The sequence below is a fragment of the Alligator mississippiensis genome, chromosome 5, assembly GCF_030867095.1.
Source record: "Alligator mississippiensis isolate rAllMis1 chromosome 5, rAllMis1, whole genome shotgun sequence".
Classification (NCBI taxonomy): Eukaryota; Metazoa; Chordata; order Crocodylia; family Alligatoridae; genus Alligator; species Alligator mississippiensis.
In genome coordinates this window covers 137,829,852-137,848,312 of record NC_081828.1, presented here as the reverse complement: position 1 = coordinate 137,848,312, position 18,461 = coordinate 137,829,852, and the positions used below count along the sequence as shown (strand labels likewise).

Here is an 18,461-nt window from a genome sequence, read left to right as displayed (position 1 = left end):
AAGCAGGGATTCCTTTCCCACAGCACAGACCATAGCCAGCATGTGGTCTGCTAGCTAATGCTGAGAGGTATCTGTGTAAGGCAGACAAGACAAAGGCAGACAGGATATTGTCCACTTAGGGCTTTTTGGAACTAATCAACAGGTAGCTGATAATGTCCCTCCATTCCTTCCTTGGAAAAAGTTGTTTAAGAAGAGTTTGAACTAACGAGGGAGGCTTTTGTTTTCTTGATGGTCTGATAAAATGCTCTTTTATCAACTCCCTGCTGGCTCCCTCTCTGGTCAGGGACAGCGAGGTGGGGGAACCTCTCCCTACTCAGAGTACCCTGCTGGGGCCTGGCCATGCCTCCCTCAGCTCAGCACTGTAGCAGGGAAGGGAGGGCTACTCTAGCACCCCCTGGCTTCTAGCCTGAACCACTACAGGCACATGCTGCATTTCTTCAGTCCAGATGGAATGTCTGTACAGTTGCAAACTGGTTAGACTAACCTGCAAAGATTGAATCAGTTCATACTCAGGCTTTTTAATGTCTGTCCCTAGCCTAGGAAGTGAACTATGGATATTTGGGGGATATTTTTGCCACACTGTATTAGGAGGACAACAACAACCATTACCAAAAACAACAGAAATTTAAATTGTTTTAACTAAAACAACAAGCTTATGTATTCTGGATATTTTTCTTCAACAACAAACATGTATAATTATTTTAACAAAGCAAACATATGTGTTTTTGAATTTTTAACTATTTTAGCTATAAATGTGAAATGTGTTTTTAACAAAAATTAAATAGATTATTTCAGCCTGGTCAACATGAGAAACTTAAATACTTGCAGAGAGACTATAGGGCTGATGGCTAGGTAATCAGGTCTGTTATCTCTCATTTCCATATACTGCTGTTAAGAAGGAGGTTATCTCTGGGGACACAAATCCACAGTTTGAGAACTGAAACTAAGTATCACAGAGATGCTTAATGGGATCTTCTAGACTGAGCACTGAGTCGTATTAGATAGAGTGGTTTTCTTTAATCTTTACTAATCAATAGAGGAGCCTCTGGGAACCCCGTAAGATTGGGCCTCTAATATAGTTCTTGGCCTGTGTGACCTAAAACTTTTCTAAAAAGGTTACATGAATACATTATCTCAAACAGTATATAATTAGAAGTTATAATCGCTATTCCATGATGAGATCTTTGAGCTTTAACATATCCTAAATTAAAACCATCTTTATGTAGGTTTATTTTTCTAAAAAGCATCTTACAAAAAAAATCAAAAATAGGAATAAATTTTAAAAATCGGATTTAAATAAAAAATCTGATCTAAATTTTTTAAAAATCACTTTTTCTGACCAGTAAGAGCTGGTAGTTGCTCAGTACTTGTGAAAATCAAGGGGAATGAGGATGTCTAACTATGCCTGTAAGAGATGAACCCTACACTCTTAATAAACTTCCAGAAGCCATCGTGGTGATCCAGAGGAAGGTTATGTAAATTATTTTAATATGATTCTTAAACAGAATACTTGCTTTCACATTGGTCAGGAGAATCATGCTGAAATCATGTTAGGAGCTGTCTGTGGCTAAGGACAGAAATCACACATTAACCAGTATAAGTGATCACAAACCGGTTCAAATCTGTAACACAACAGGCCTAGGGACAGACATTACACATAAACTGGTTTAAGTGATCAGAAACTGGTTTAAACCTGTAACAGAACAGATGTTCAGTGCACATAAATTAGTTTGAAAATGGCTAAAGCTGGTTTGAGATATACCTGGTTGAATGTAGGATCAGACTTAACTGACTTGGGTCAAACCTGTTTATGCAATGTCTTTCCCAGACCCCTTTCAGCTTTAAGTTAAATCAGACTTCACCCACATCCCAGCATGCTCTCTGGCTGGGTGGAGCTCTCTGTTCCACAGCAGAGCTGGCCCCTCCCCTCTGCTTCCTGGCTGGAGCTCCGGCAAAGACTGCAGGTGTCTACCTGGCTTCTCCTGCTTTCCCTCCCCACCCCCACTCCCTGCTAAGCAGGGATTCCACTGTACCCTCTGCCTTACACAGGCACACAACATTAGCTAGCAGACCACATGCTGGCTATGGTCCATGCTGTGGCAGACGGGACAAAGGCAGAATCAACAGGTAGCTGGTAATTTCCCTTTGTTTTTTTCTTAATGGGGTGATGAACACTTAGTTAGGGATGATAAACACTGTTGTCAATTCCCTGCTGGGCTCGTCAGGAGATGAGGGAACCTCTACCTAATCAGAGCGTCCTGTGGGGCCTGGCCATGCCCCCCTCAGCTCAGCACTGTAGAAGGGAAGGCAGGGCTGCTCTAGTGCCCCCTGCCTTCTAGCTTGAGCCAACGCAGGCATGTGCCTGCATTTTTTCAGTCCAGAAGGAATGTCTGCACGGTTACAAACTGGGTTAAGCTAGTCAGGTTAGACTAACATGCAAAGATTAGTCTGATCTCAGTTACCAAGAGAGACCCTCAGTTAAAACAATATGCAAACACGTTTGGCCCTGGACAGGGATTTTGGGTGTTGCTACTTTACCTCTTAATGATTCATAATTTATAAATAAGCAATTAAACATGTAATAGATCTCCAAAGCAGCACTGCTTTCAAACTGCATTTTCAAAGATACTAGCAAGCTTAAATCTCCAAGAAGTTTAAAAAAACTTAAAATGAATTTAAAAAAAAAGATTTTTGCAATGGGATTCTTGGTTAGTGAGTGCTTTGAAGTCACTTGCTGGATTGTGTTGATGAGCACCAATTAAACCAAAACATGTGTCCACAATTTGCGGCTATTTGTTCCAGGCACATATTTATGGATGAAGTTTGTTGCCTCTGTAATGATGAACATGCAAATGATTTTCCCATGAGGCTGTGCAATATCCATTTTTTACAAAAACCTAATGTGGCGATTGAAGCCCTGCAGCATGAACCACAATATGTCTGCATTTTCTGTAATAAAACATGCGCACTATAATTTACTGTAGATGCACTTTCCATACAGGAATTTTAAGTTGGATATAAACTAGAGGAAAAATGCAAGTGGAAAAAAAGCAACTGATGAAGCCTTTTGTTCACAAGCTGTGAAATTAGGCTTCTCTCCTCAGGCATATATTTTCCTGAAAACTGCAAGATATTTCTCCACTTTATCTAATTCAGTAGGTTCTGAATGGACACGCCTCACTGTAGTATCTGGAAGATAAATGCAAGTGAATAACATAGTTAAAAGTGTTTCTAAATGCTATTGCCATGTGGTACATTTCCAAGCATCATCTCATTTTTCCAGGTTATGGGCCTGACATAATGCCCACTCCTAGACAATAGAACAATTTCCACGTTTAGATCCCAGAGGCACTATGAAGCTGACTACTTTCCTGGCATTGTTCTTATTCAATTTTATGGGAGGTCAGTAGAAAGAAGCCTCAGGACTGATGGTCTGAAAGTGGAGATCAAGAGTGTATATATAACACATTGTTTTTTTTCAAACACTAACTTAATATTTACTTGGATCTTTTTCTTTCCTGCAGCCAGGCTTATTGCACTGGATACCAATAAAAGCCATAGTCTAGAAGCCCTGGTTTGTAGAGCCATGTATAGAAGCTGAGATATTTATCCATCTGGATCCTGCTCTGATCTTTCCTTTTTTGTATCCTTGTAACAAGCTATTTAGCAGAATTCGTAGATTCGTTGAAATCTGACAGGGCTGCACTGTGAGCACTTCTGCTGTGGCTTCAAACTTGTGATCTTTGGGTTGTCAGCTGTGCACCTTGGCACCTGCACTACCCCAGCCCCCTCTGCTCTGATACTGCTATTAGATGTTGTTTTTCAAACTGTTTTACACACAGAGTTCACTTCCATTTTCAAAGAATATTATTGTTTTCCTTCTATTATCGCACAAGCCCTGCAGCTCCCTAAACAAAATGGCCTTGATTGACCGTACCTTGTAACGTGGAATATCCACCTTGCTCTGAATGCTGGTTATGGGGCTCATTTTTAAACTTCTGAACCTTGATATATTCCTACTTATTCAATTGGTGTGAAGTTCATTCGCTGTGTGGCAGTCCACCCCAAACCACTGCTTTGTTAAGTCTATCTTAAACATTGGGGTGGGTGATTTATTTTCATACGTGTCTGAAAAAAGAGAAATTTTGATGAAATGTGTGTCAACCAAAGGATGATTCTGAGGGCGTTCTCTAAAATCTGAGCCCCATTAACAGCTGATGACTCTGACTGCTATTTCTATTATTGCTCACTCTATAAATAAATTAATCCATGATGTTCATTTTAAAGATCCTGGAGATTATTTGATGCAGATCATTAGGAGTTTGTTTCTATCATTCAGAGGACTATTCTCGTTATTTTCTGTTCAGAATAATGTGTGTTAGCCTTAGTGAACAGTGTTATCTGGAGGGGTTATCCAGCAAGAGATTCCATCTGTTTTACTCAAAACTGGAAAGGTAAACAGCCCCCGGGCACACCGTGCATCATGTACAAGGCTTCTTGGGATACTACTGAGTTTGAGCATTAGTATCCAAGTCACATGGCTTGGTGACAGACTGCCCATCAGGCAGCTCACAGCAAGCAATAATATGTACTTTCTTCAGTTAAAGATGGTTGTTTGTTTCCCAGTTACAACTGCACCATTTTAAGAGAAGCAGCTGTCATTCTTAGTACCCTGCTTGGGCATGAAAGCCCATTCTCTGCTCAGATACTGTGATTTTTCCTTTGGAAAAAAAAGAATCCAGATGATCTTTTCAAAAGAGTATTTAAAAGTTAACTGAAATGAGTTATGAATTAAATTGTGCATGTGTTTCCAAATGTGTACCAAGCAGTTCCTTGTATTTCAAATGGGTGTATAGATTCATAGATCACATGGCATATTTCTGTTCATTGGTTAATGAGTCTAATTCTTAGAATCAGGTTCTGGATATAAATACTTGTAATGATGTACTTGCAGTTTGAGTCCATGAATATTCGCAGGATTTGCTTTAAGTTTTGTTGGTTTGATGACCATTCTTGGCAGTAAACATCTTCATTAGAAAAATGTTCACAGAGCAAACAGAGTTGGTGCTAGTTCATTATAAAGTATGATTAGATATATGTGGAAAATATTTTACATTATTCATAATTAATACTGTTGATTAATTAGGGCTCATAGGCAGAGGTGATATCTTTTATGAGACCAACAAGATTTTGTGAAAATAAATCTTTAATTGCAAGCTTTTGGGCACAAACACTTTTCATCAAGCATCAGAGAAAAGATTGTAACAGTTCTCCTGGGTAGAAATGAAAGTTCATATTTCATAGTATTTCACAGAGGAGTCAATAGATGGAAAAACCCTCTGGGCAGCAGTTCCTAGCTGGTAAGGAGTCTCAGCTCTCCTGTGAGGATCTGTGACGATGCAAATTACCTTGGACAAAGGCAGGAGCAGGACCTTAGGTTTCAGGTGGTCACAGTTGTTTCCTGCTTGGGAAAATATGAAGATTTCATTAAAAAATTAGCTGAAATTACTACCCCAAAATGACTGGTGTATTGTGAAAAATACTCCACTATTCTTGTTGATTCATTGAAAAACATGGGGATGGAAAATAGGACCTGCAGCTATTGATATTTTTTTCAGGCTCTAGTTTAAATCCTTGACAGTGAATTTGGTATTAAAAGCCAATAGACAGTTGCATTACTACATGGCCTCTTTTTATCCACGACAGGCAATTTATGCATTTGCACACAAAATTTGATAGTTTGATACAGTTCTTTGTGTAAAGCATCTTCATTTTTATGCTTATATTGGCTCTGTTTGTATTCGAACCCCGAAGGTTTTCAAAATTAATGAGAATGTGCACAGCCTCCCACTATTCATATTCTTCGAGCATTCTTGCGATGGAAATAGGCCTTTTTATTTACAACTTCCATGTCTGTTATGCTAGAACATTGAGAAATATTAGAATATATATTTACCCAAATCAGAATATGCAGCAAAGATTTTGTTTTAAAATTCCTTGCACTCTTGTTAAATTGTTTGATAAAGGAGAAATGAACCCATAATATTCTTTTAACTTTCTACTAAAGCACCTATATCTTTGTCCTTAAACACTTCCCACAAAACTCCACAATAAAACTTTCTAATCTTCTATTTTAGATTGAGCATTAATTCTCTCAAGTCTTACCAGAGATTGTAGAGGTGAGTATGAAATAGGCAAGGGTATGAATTTTGTCGCCTTTTTTTTTTTAAGGTCCATCCATCTGTCACTAATAAAAATCAACTCGAGGAGCAGTGACTGATCAGAATGTGCAGTCATGTGTGTGTTTGTGTCTTGAGGCACATGATATCAGGCCAAGTGGAGGATGTAATGTCACTGATAGGCAACCGGGAGCCTGGAGACGAGGAAATGCTGACACCCTTGAGTTCGGTGGCAAAACTCTTATCAGCGTCTGTAGGCCTAGAATGTTGCCCCTTTCTTTTGTTTCTATCCACAATACAAGGGCACAAGCATTTTGTTTGACATTACAGCAGCCAAGTCTCAATGCAGCAAAGCACTTCAATATGTGAGTAGTCCCAGTAGCATCAAACAGACTCCCCATGTGGAAGAATTGAGCATGTGCTTAAATGCTTTCAGGCATTTTGTGGCCTCAGTGATGTGTGATAATAGAATTCTTATGGCAGCAAAGACATAGGCATTTTCCGTACATGAATATCCCATTATCCATTAGGATCATGTTACTACAGAGAATTCAGAAAGAATTATTCATTGCTGGACACTTACTATCCATTGTTATCAGATATTCCTTTTTGTCTGAGCTGCCATGTGTATGTCCATTGACAGAATAATTTATATATCTTTTGTATTTAGACTTTGGGTGGTTTTCTTCATGTGCTAAAATGTATTTGATTTTTGCAGTGCCTTCATTAATCATTCTTCTCTTGTTTTATGAATCATTTCTTTGGAACAGGGAGACATTTAAAACTATGCTGATTTTCCCAGCTTTGACATAAACCATTGCTGTAAGGCTGTTGTAGCCAAGTAATCTGGAAACAAATACACAGAAACCAAGTGCAGTAGTCCAAACTGATCACTGGAAAAACCATGTCCCCATAATAACTTTTCCATCCCTAGTTATAATAAAATTGTATGTCTCCTCTCCAATCTGTTATTATGGATCACTTGTCTACTTCAAGGCAGGAATTGCAGAGGAATTTTACCTATAGACTCTAGCTACTGAATAGGAATACAATCTCTGTGATGATGGTAATAGATACTTATTATTTATGCAGTACAGTATATATTCAGAGCACTGTGCAAACATTAATCTAGATTCTGATGACATTGAAAAGTAAATTTAGACTCCAGCCTAGCATTTTATAAAAGAAAGTGGAGGGGAGAGTTCTCTGTTTAGCACCTTTTAATTATTTGGGAGCAGCCCAGACTTCTTCAGAGCTTTCCATGAGCCTCATATATGGGACAGCATGTTAGATCTCTTGCGCTACCCTATATGCCTCTCTTTGACTGAGTCACAATCTTCCTCTCAGTTCTTTCAGTTCTCCTGGGCAAATGGGTCATATGCTGTGCTAGCCTTGTAGCTGACTCAGTGTTAGCCCCTTGATGTGCTGGTAAGCATTGGAGGAGTGGCGGCAGGGCTCAGCCCTGTTTTATCCATTCCTACCCACACGTGCACAGGTGACATGATGACAGCAGAAAGACTGCTATCACCTTCTTCCTCTCCTTCTCCCCTCCACCCCCACAACTCATGCCCCATGTATTTTTTGTTTTGGTACAACATTGGTACCAAAATTGGTACAAAAATACTCCTTCCAGAGGAGTAAAGGGGAGATTTGGGCCAGGTACAGACATTACACCTTAACTAGTATAAGTGATCAGAAACTGGTCTATACCCATAACAGAACAGAAGTTCAGCCCATGAAACTGGTCTATACCTGTAACAGAGCAGAACTTTGGCACATGTGGACTGGTTTAAAAATTGTGAAATCTGGTCTAAGGATTTGCCCTCTCCCCACCAAAAGGCATCCCACCAAAATGATGAAATCTAGTCTAAGGATTGCCTTCTCCCCACCAAAAGGCAAATGTGTGTTCTGTTCACTGTAGATCTAAACTACATTGCTTACAGAAAACCACATAATTTAGATTGATTCTGCCTCAGGCTTTTTGAATGTGTGTACCTAGCCATCGTGCTCTATAACTGCTCTGTTTCAGGCTCATGTGATAGGCCACAATTTGGTCCTTCGTCCTAAAAAATACATGGTCTTTATGGAGATTTCTGATATGCTGCGTGGGAGAGGGGATAGTTTAATTTCATTCAAGTACTTCTAGCGATGGAGAGATTGCAGTCTGATCGGACACCTGTCCTGCATTGCTTCCCTAGAGTGAATTATGCAACTGGGTCTGTTTACCATGTAAAATTTGGGGTGAATGATTCACATCAGCCTGAGAACAGTGTCTGTCTCTTAGAGAAGAGTTCAATGCACTGCAGATGCCTTCTAAAAATATTGTGGTGGTCCATTTATTGGCAGTGTTATCTATGTCCTGTTCTTACTCCGGGTAGCTGTGGCATGTAAATTGCTCTCTAACTAATGTAGTACTCAATACATATACATACATAAGTCTGACAGGTTCTCTGCACATGGAGGTAAAGATTTACACATTGACTGTGGAAATCGAGCAGTTCAGTAGACTCTCTCACTGCAGTTTTCAACCTGGAGAACTTCCATGCTGCTAGCAAGGGCATAAGCAAATCTCTCTCAGCCCTGAAGAATATTGGTCTAAGCAGCATGATAGCCAGTGTTGCTGCTAGTTATAAATCAGTGTAAAGGTGCTTAAAAGAGGTTGAAAATATGTGTGTCTCCACAAGACCCTACATCACATCTTATTGTTGTTTCAGAGTGAATGATAGAATGTAAGTGACAGTACTTTTCTCTAAAGTGTATGGAACCCAGCAGGGTTTCTAGTTATAATCAGTCTATCCTGTAAATCCTAGGGCTTTGCTGCAGCTTACTTTTCTTGCAGCCAGGCAGTGAGAATCTCTCAGTGCTTTAACATCAAGTTTCTGATTCTTTATGCATTTGAAAAAGTCCTTGTTTCTTGAAGTGAGTCTCCCTTGGGAAAGGGAATGATAATTTTGCAATATGTTGTAAAGCATCAGATGTCACAGCCTCCTATACGGGCTGCAAGTTCATTACAGAATCACAGCTTCTCATGGCTGAGGGCATTAACAATTAACATGCAGACACTATAATTAAGATGTCAAAGAGAAAAACGGGAGATGAAGATCACAAACAATTAAAGCACCTGACAAGTGGGCAGCAGTAAGAATATGCTTACAGGGAAAGCCACTTGCTCTCTCTTTGCAAATAAGAGGAATAATTTCAACTTTAAAGAATCGTGTGGGAGGGGAAGAGAGAAGAAGGTTCCCCACCTCACAATCTGTTCCTCCCTGCCCTTATAGGTAGAGTGGAGCAGTTCTCCCCCACTTGAATGCTTTTGACTTCATTACCAGTTGGGTTTTGGCACTTTTGTTTCCTTAGAGCAATGTTTTTCAACCAGTAGTCCACAGACCCCTTGCGGTCTGCAGACCGTCTAAGGGGTCTGTGAAAGATGACTCTGATCAATCACAACTATGTGAATACCTATGCTTACAATTCAAAGGGATTCACCTCCATTCGAATTTTTTTAGGGGTCCACAAATGAAAAAAGGTTGAAAACCACATTCTTAGAGCAACCAGCCATTTCACCTCCTTCAAAGCAGTCCGCTCTGCCATTTTAATAAGGAAACATTCTCTTTCCTGATTGAAGCCCATGGATACCCGAGAGCCTTGTGCCAAATCCCTACCCTGGGACCTACCTCTTTCATCAAGGATGTGAAGCATAAAGTTAATCACATTACAGTCTGTTCTGCACACAGCTGCACTGACAACTATTGAGAATGAAGTCTGCAGTGGAGAGAGACAGGGACTGGCTTTGCCATACAGAAAGAGCAATCAGGCCCTGAGGGAAGTAGTGACTGATTTGTGGACTGACTGGGAAGGGTGGGTACAACAGGAGTGGGTTAAGGAAGGGATCAGTGAGCTAAAGGGGAGGGGGACATTTGTTGATTTATTTAAGGCAGCAAGCCCATGGTAGGGGAGTATTTGCAAGATACAGTAACAGGGCACTGGAGCCTGGAGTATGTGCCCAGTGCATCTGTTCTGACCTTGAGCCCAACTTGAAACTGTAGTAGAGGGTCTTTACCAGAAGTGAGATGTGACCAACAGGAAGCCAGATATCAGGTGTTATGCATCTTAGGCAGGGACTGTAGACAAGAGAGGCAGGTTTAGGGAAATCCTTGGATTGGGTCTCCCAGTAGTAGCCAGGAAGAGAAGAATGTATCTCCCCTCTCCGGTAACAGTAGGTAAGAAAGCCATAGGTGGGTAGTACCTAGTGCTTGGAGTGGATTTGCTCTTCCTTTGAAATTCTTCTTTCAAAATAGAACCAGCCCTGACAAAAGCGCTGGACTGAATGTCCATCACCTTATATGCAAGTGTTGCATTGACCTGTTTCACGACTAGAAAATGATGCTGTTGGTCTGCCAAGGCTGGTAACACCATTTGGCAAGGTGATTCTCCTTGAATGCTACCGCTCCAAACCTCCGGTGACAGCCCCAGACCTGATATCCAGTGGGCCATACAGAATGGTGTAGCTCTCTCTGTTAGCATGCTTTCAACCCTGCACCCTTGTTTTGGTTTTTACCTGGCTTAGAACCTCAGCTGTCACCAAGGAGTGCGCAGCACAGCTCAAAATACCTTAAGTGTGTGCTAAGATGCTTTAAGCCATCTTTGTATTTTTCTGGGCTGGTACCATGTGCCCACAGCCAGTCCTGTGATATAAAGCAGAAACACCTGAGGATTGCTCTAAACCATTTGGATAGCTTTATACTACCAGAGCATCTGTCTGTGCTGGTGTGATCCTTCTGTGGTAGTGTCATAGAAGAGAATGCAAAATCTCTGCATTATTCTTGTCTTTTGATTTCTAAATATGTCCTCTGCCTTTTAAGCTGCAAGCCCTTTGGGTCAGGGTCTGTCTTGGTATTTTGATACAGCACTGAGCACACAGTTGGCACTTAATAAATAGTCACAATAATTGCTCAAAAATACCATATGGCTAAAAATATTGTAAGTCTCAAAAGAATTGTCGGGCCATTTATTTTTTTGTGCATATGAATGTGTAGCTCATTTAAGCCAATTATTTTTCTATTAATGGGCATTGGTTATGCCATCCTTCTGCTTATATTTTTAGAAATATTCAGATTATTAGAGCAAGTGTGAAAAATGGATGAAAAAATAAATCTGGTTCCCAGTAGTTATCTTCTAAAAATTAAATTTCCTAGGTAAATAATCTGCTGTTTAGTCCTCACAGAAATTTGTCCCCCACGAGTAAATGTTGCTGATACCCTTAAGTGACTGCTGGCAAAATGCCAGAGGATGGGCATAGGAAAAGTTCCTTCTCATCCAGAAGATGCTGGATCTGTGTAACAGCTGGGTTTATTTTTTTAGCACCACACAATATGGCATCTTCATGAACCCAAGGGGAAAGTTAGAAGGGAACTGGTTTGATTCTCATGTAACTTACTACCCAGTGCAATGTGCTTACATGCATATTTGACATTCTGCTTTTCAGAGGATAGAAGCAAAATATTAAAAAATAAATGCATGGCCAGATGAACCCAAGAACTCCATCCATTGGCATTTTCAAGAGAAGATTAGAGAGGGATGGTGTGGTCAGGGATGATCCTGCCCTGAGCAGGGAGTTGGACTAGCTGACCTCCTGAGCTAGGGGACAGACATTAGGGCTGTGCGAAATTTCACTGGGTGTTTCGTTTTAAAGCTGTTTTGATGCGTTTCAAGCTTGAAACAGCGAAATCAAAATGAAACAAAAGCCTTTGAAGCAGCTTTGAAATGAAACAAGGGCACTCAAAATGTTTCAAAATGTTTTGAGTTTTGAAGCCAGGTTTGGCTTCAGCACCAGTCCCAGCCAGGAGCAGCAGCCTCCTGTCATCCCACACAGATCTGGGGGCCACGCCACCCAGAAGGATTCTGGCACAGCTCCACAGCCCTCCCAGGGCTGTGGGCCCCCAGTCTGCCTGCCGGATCATAGGAGGCTGCTTCTGCTGTCTGGGACCGGCGCTGGGTGCATCCTGGTGGCAGGAGCAGTCTCCTGTGATCTGGCAGGCAGACTGGGGGTCTGCACCCCTGGGAGGGCTGCAGGGCTCTGCCAGATTCCTCCCAGGGGTGCGTGTGGGCCCCCGATCTGCCTGCTGAATCACAGGAGGCTGCTCCTGCCACCTCGGATGGGTGATAGCATCAATCTTCCCGGCGCTGGGTGAGGGCTGCGCCCAGTGTTGGTCCTAGGAGCAGCCTCCTGTGATGTGGAAGGCAGATCGGGGGCCTCTCGCACACCTGGGAGGAGTCTGGCAGAGCCCTGCAGCCCTCCCGGGGGTGCAGGCTCCTGGATCTGCTTGCCGGATGACAGGAGCCTGCCGCCCCCAGGAAGTGACAGTTTTGTTTATCAACACCTTGAGGTGCAGCTTCCCAGGAACTTCTGCACCTATCTCCTTTAAACTTGGCAGGCTTCACGCCCTCCAACAGGGCTACCATCCCTGCAAGTTTCATCTGAATCAGGCTAGAAATGACAAAATTATAGGCAGTTTCATGCTTTCCCATTATAGCCTATGGGCGAAACGTAGCAGCCGAATGTCGAAACAGTAAAACAGTTGCAACAAAATGAAATGAAACTCAAAATGAAACGCTGCTCCATCGAAACTGAAGCCGAAGCGGAACAGTGCTGTTTCGCACAGCCCTAACAGACATTACACATAAAACAGTTTAAGTGATCTGAAACTGGTTTAAATCTGTAACAGAAAAGGTGTTCAGTGGACATAAACCAGTTTGAAAATGGCTGAAACCGGTTTGAGATAAACCTGGTTGAATGGCGTATCAGACTTAACTGATTTGACTCAAACTGGTTTATGCAATGTCAGACCCCTTGCTGGTTTAAGATAAACCAGACTCCCCCGGCATCCCGGCATGCTTTCTGGGCTGGGTGGGGCTCTTTGCTCCACAGCACAGCTGGCCCCTCCCCTCTGCTCCCTGGTTGTAGCTTCCGCAGAGACTTGCAGGCAACAGCAGTGTCTTCCTGCTCCCCACCCTCCCCTCCCCACTCTCTGCTAAGCAGGCATTCCCCGTCCCTCACAGACACCTCTCAGCATTAGCTAGCAGATCACAGCTGGCTACCTCCGAGCTGTGGCACACAGGACAAAGGCAGAATCAACAGATAGCTGGTAGTGGCCCTCTCTTTTCTTAATGGCATGATAAACACTGAGTTAGGGGTGATAAACATTCCCTGCTGGGCTGTTCAGGATGGGAGGGAACCCCTACCTAATCACAGCATCCTGTTGGGGCCTAGCCATGTCCCCCTCTGCTCATCTTTGTGCAAGGGCAGGGAGGGCTGCTTCAGCACCCTGTGGCTTCTAGCCTGAGCCACTGCAGGCATATGCCTGTATTTTTGGGATATCTGTCTGGTTACAAAACTGATTTAGCTTACCAATGTTAGATTAACCTGCAAAGATTGACTCAATTCAGGTTTAGGCTTTTTGAATGTCTGCCCCTAGTCCTGAGGTCCTTTCAAGCCCTGCTTTCCTTCATGTAGCCCTACTTCTCCATTGAGATGAGATTGGTTTGAAAACTTTGTGAGATTCCCCTTCTAGAATTGTAGTTCTTTAGTTCGTCCAGTAGCAGGGATGCATATGAACACAGAGTGATGGGTGCACAGCCTTTCAGTTCTGTGGATGATCAGGATTTGGGATTAAAGACACCTTTCAATCCAGGGAGAAGAGAAAGATCACATTTAGCTTAACCTCTAAGCCATTACCTCTTCCTTGCTTGCAGCAATGTTGTCATTTGCTGTTTTCTCATTTTCAGCATGTGTGTGGGTGTGCAGTACAAATGCATCTATTTGTAATGGAAGCATTATTTACAGAATAATAAAATCCACCCCAGCACAAGACCTATGTTCTATTCAGATCATCAAAATAGTGCTTCAGTAGGACTTGTAAGTGGCACATTTTCTTTTTTCTGCCTCTCCCCCTGGAGGTGTATTTCACCACATAACCTGTTGAACCTATGTGTGGTTTTCCTGTCTTCAAAGAATGTCAAGAATGCTTCTATCCCCCATCTCACCATCACAAGGGGCCACTCCATCTATAATACAGAAAAAATATTTTTAAATGAGTCAAATAGTTTTGTTATGACATTTTGTTTTATCTACTCAGAGTATAAAAATATTTAAAATATTACTGTATAAGGCAAGTTCCAGCTTGCTTATAGGTCTAATATTACTACTAAGGAGACCTTATGGAAGCAAAATAAAAAGCTTTGAAATGCTTGGTAAAGAGAAAAATTCAGATTGACTTTTAGGCCAGGTATAGACCATACACTAGTAAAAGCGATTGGAAACCGATTTATACCCGTAACAGAACAGAGATCCAGCACATACAGACCGTTTAAAAATGGCAGAACCTGGTCTAAGATTTGTCTCCCCCCAACAAAGGGCAAATGTGTGTTCGGTTCACTGCCGACCTAAACTATGCCGCTTACAGAAAGCCACATAACGTAAATTGATTCCGCCTCAGGATTTTTGAATGTCTGTACTTAGCCTTAAAGACTGGTTCAATTTGCTGATTCTTTTTAGTGACTTTGTGATAATATAGTAGACATCTGTTAGGGCTGTCTCTTGTGCCCCTTGTTAATAATAAGCACGAGGTAAAGTTGTGTGATGGGAGATGTGTAATGGCATCAGTTGTTTTGACCTCATAATTTCTGGCAGATGAATAATAATACGGTTAGAGAAATCTTTGATCATCCGAACAGTTTTAACTAATCAGAAAGCTTTAGGAAATTAAGGTATAGCAGAAGAATTTACCAAGGTTATTTATCTGCCCTCCTTATGAACATATTGCATGTATACTCCATCTTTCTAAATAGCTTGCAGGTCTCAGTATCTACAGATGCATTATTAATGTTACTTTGGAAAGCAATATGTTTTTGCATGGTTTAGACATTCCTCTTGTTCATGGATTTGAATGCACCAACTTGCTGTAAATCAGTAGTTCTTTAGCTATTGCAATTTAAATCATTCTGAAAAAAATAGTAAAAAAAAGTTTTAAAATCCAGTGAAGTTTCATAACAGCACTCAGTCAGCCTGCCTGCCTTCCTGTGTGTGCCTGGCAACCGGAAATGGAAAACACTGAGAACAGTCCTTCCAATGAAGTGAAAAATTGCTTTTTTTTAATTCTGTTTGTAGCACAACCTCCTCTTCATTTCAGAAGCTTTCACAGTGAGGGAGAAAAAAGAAATGAAGGAGATGCTTATGTGTGTTCATTACTCCAGCTACCTTCAGGGTTCACGAGGTCCTGGAATTCAGAACATTTACCATGGAGCCTCCTTATGGCTGCCCTGCCCGCCTCAGCTCCTAGTGCTTTAAAAAAAAAAGCCCTGACTCACCGGGTGCTGCCGGGCAAGGGGGTGATCCCTGCTTCCCCCCACAGCTGCGCTCCCCACCCCAGCTCTGGCCCTTTAAGAAAAAAAAACCTGGGAAAAACACCGGGACTCATTGGCTCCTGCAGCAGCCTTGGGGCTTTGCGGGGCTGAGCCCCCCACATTGTGTGGGGATCGTCCCGTGCTGGCCAGGATCCAGTGAATCCAGGGCTTGGGGGGGTTCTTAAAGGGCCAGAGCTGGGGCAGGCAGAACAGCCATGGGGGGACAATAGGGGGCTGGGGGGCTCATGTAGAGCCTCCCACACAGCGTGGGGCTGTGGGGGGCATCAGGGATCACCCCCCACCTGGCAGCACTCGGGGAACCAGGGCTTTTTTTCCCCCAAGTGCTGGGAGCTGGGGCAGGTGGGGCAGCCATTGCCAGGGCTGGGAGAGCGGGTGGGGGATGGGTCTGCATGATTTGGAGATTTGGCAGCAGCTGAATCTTTGAATCGGATTTGGCTGAATCGATTTGGGACAGTGATTCGAATCACCGAATCGAATCACTGTCTCCTGAATCGGCTGAATCCGAATCCGAATCCAAAGCAAATACTAGCCACTTTGCACAGGCCTAATGTTTTCTGGGAGAGTCCAGGGCACTTAGTGAGAATGAAAACTTGTGCCTTGGCCAGTCTATTCCTTCTGCTTTTGTACTTACAAATCCCTAGGTCACCCCACTAGTGCCTGGTTCCTAACTAACCTCTTAAGGCCAAATTTTCAAGAGCTTAGTACCTGCTTTTCAAAAGAACTCGGCTGCCATCTAGGTTAGGGACAGATGTTACATATAAGCCAGTTTAAGTGATCAGAAATGGTTTAAACCTGTAACAGAATGGACATTCAGTGCAGATAAACCAGTTTGGGAGTGGCTGAAACTGGTTTGAGATAAACCTGGTTGAATGTAGTATCAGACTTAACTGATTTGGGTCAAACCAGCTTATGCAATGTCTGTCCCAGACCCCTTGCTGGTTTCAGTTAAGCCAGACTCCCCCAGCATCCTGGCATGCTCTCTTGGCTAGGCAGGGCTCTCTGCTCCAGAGCAGGGCTGGCCCCTCCCCTCTGCTCCCTGGCTGCAGCATGGCAGTCTCTGCAGGCCTCTCCCTGCTCCCCGCACCCCAACTCTCTACTAAGCAGGCATTCCCCATCCCTCACAGACAACTCTCAGCATTAGCTAGTAGACCACATGCTACCTACCTCTGAGCTGTGGTACACAGGACAAAGGCAGAATCAACAGATAGCTGGTAGTGGCCCTCTGCTTTCTTAATGGGGTGATAAACACTGAGTTAAGGGTGATAAACATTCCCCTCTGGGCTGCTCAGGATGGGGGGAACCCCTACCTAATCACAGCATCTTGCCAGAGCCTGGCCGCACCCCCCTCTGCTTATCTCTGTGCAAGGGAAGGGAGGGCTGTTCTAGCGCCCCCCCCCCCCCCCCAGCTTCTAGCCTGGCCACTGCAGGCATGTCCCTGGATTTCTGGGATATTTGTCTGGTTACAAAACTGATTTAGCCTAGCAATGTTAAATTAACCTGCAAAGATTGCATCTATTCATATTCAGGCTTTTTGAATGTCTGTCCCTAGCCCTAGGTACCAAATAAGAGCCTGCACCCAGGGGTAACACACAAAGACAGGTTTTCAAAAGATGTTAGTGTCCAACATGCTGAGCTGCCTTGAAGATGTGGGCCTGATAGTTGACCCGACTTGAAAAATTACAGAATAGGTGTCTTGACCTTAGCTCTGCTGAGTCTGTTGCACTGCTCAGCCACTCCTGGCAAAAGGTTCTGTACTGAGCAGTAGTAATAGCTTTAATTGGGTTATTTTTCTTTCACTCTCTCAATTTTTTTTCATTCTGCCTATCTTGCTGTTCTTACCTGTTGTTTCTATAAGTCACTGATGTCTTCACGTACCCATCTTCTTTCTTTCTAGCTTTTTCTAACTCCTTGTTTGTACTTGTTTCTATATCTAAGATGAGCAACGCTTATAGGATCCTAAAAATACAACTTCTCGATGTATAATGCAGTCATGCACTTGTTTGTGAAAATGGGGAAGTTACCCTTTTTGTAAAGTACCACCTGGAGTAACTCAAGCACCCTGACAACACTGAAATGCAGGAGGAACAAGATTCAGGGTTCTTCTGTAGGCTTGAAAAAAATTAAAAGCAGTTGCAGATTGCTAAGATGTTGCCTCTGAGGCAAGTTTTCATATGAACTGCATCAGTCTTTTGTCCCAGCCATGCAATTGGTTCAGTAAAAGATATCACCAATAAAAATCCAAAAACAATTACCGTAATTTTGGAATTAACTTTTGAAACACCTCTTTAGAAGTCAATGAGGTTTTACCTATATTCCTGTGTTCTCCTTCCTGAACATGCTGATATGATGTATTACTGTGGCATGCAGTATAATTTTTTTACAGGAAAGTTAAGGATGCCAGTAGAACTATACTTTTCATTACAGAAGATCAAAACTGCATTAATTTATCATGCATATTCCAATTTTAAGACCCTCTTAATTCTAATAAATTTTGGTGTTGGCTTGAAGGACAGGTATTTTAATGAAGACATAAATCAAGCCACTTGTAAGCACCTCTTGCAATTTTCATATATAAAGTCATCAGCTGTAGCAGAGGTTTCCTAATATCATTCATAGTGTTCCTGGCCAACATCCAGGGATCTATTTTCATCTTGGCGCTAGGGCCTCATCTCCTTATGTTAAGCTGTAGGAGTTCTGCAGTTAAAGCCTTGTGTATCCAGAAGGGAAATATACCTTATAGTTTACTAAATTTTCTGTAGCATCTACACATTCAGATGTTTTAAAATATTTATTTAGTTGCATCCCAGTACTAAATCCAATTGTCCATTTTGCGGCACAAATATATTTTCAAATGTCTGC

General features: G+C 42.3%; 1 protein-coding gene and 1 long non-coding RNA gene across 9 annotated transcripts in view; one reads left to right on the top strand and one right to left on the bottom strand.

Annotated features, from left to right (window-relative positions):
- The window catches only part of TMEM108 (transmembrane protein 108), a 292,926-nt gene that overhangs the window by 166,535 nt on the left and 107,930 nt on the right, over nt 1-18,461 (top strand). The window lies entirely within an intron of this gene.
- LOC132250889 (uncharacterized) overlaps nt 12,316-18,461 on the bottom strand; it is a 166,151-nt gene continuing 160,005 nt past the window's right edge. For both annotated transcript variants that reach the window (XR_009462566.1, XR_009462567.1), the window contains one exon: nt 12,316-14,243. This is a non-coding gene — a long non-coding RNA (uncharacterized LOC132250889). The remainder of the gene's footprint in view (nt 14,244-18,461) is intronic.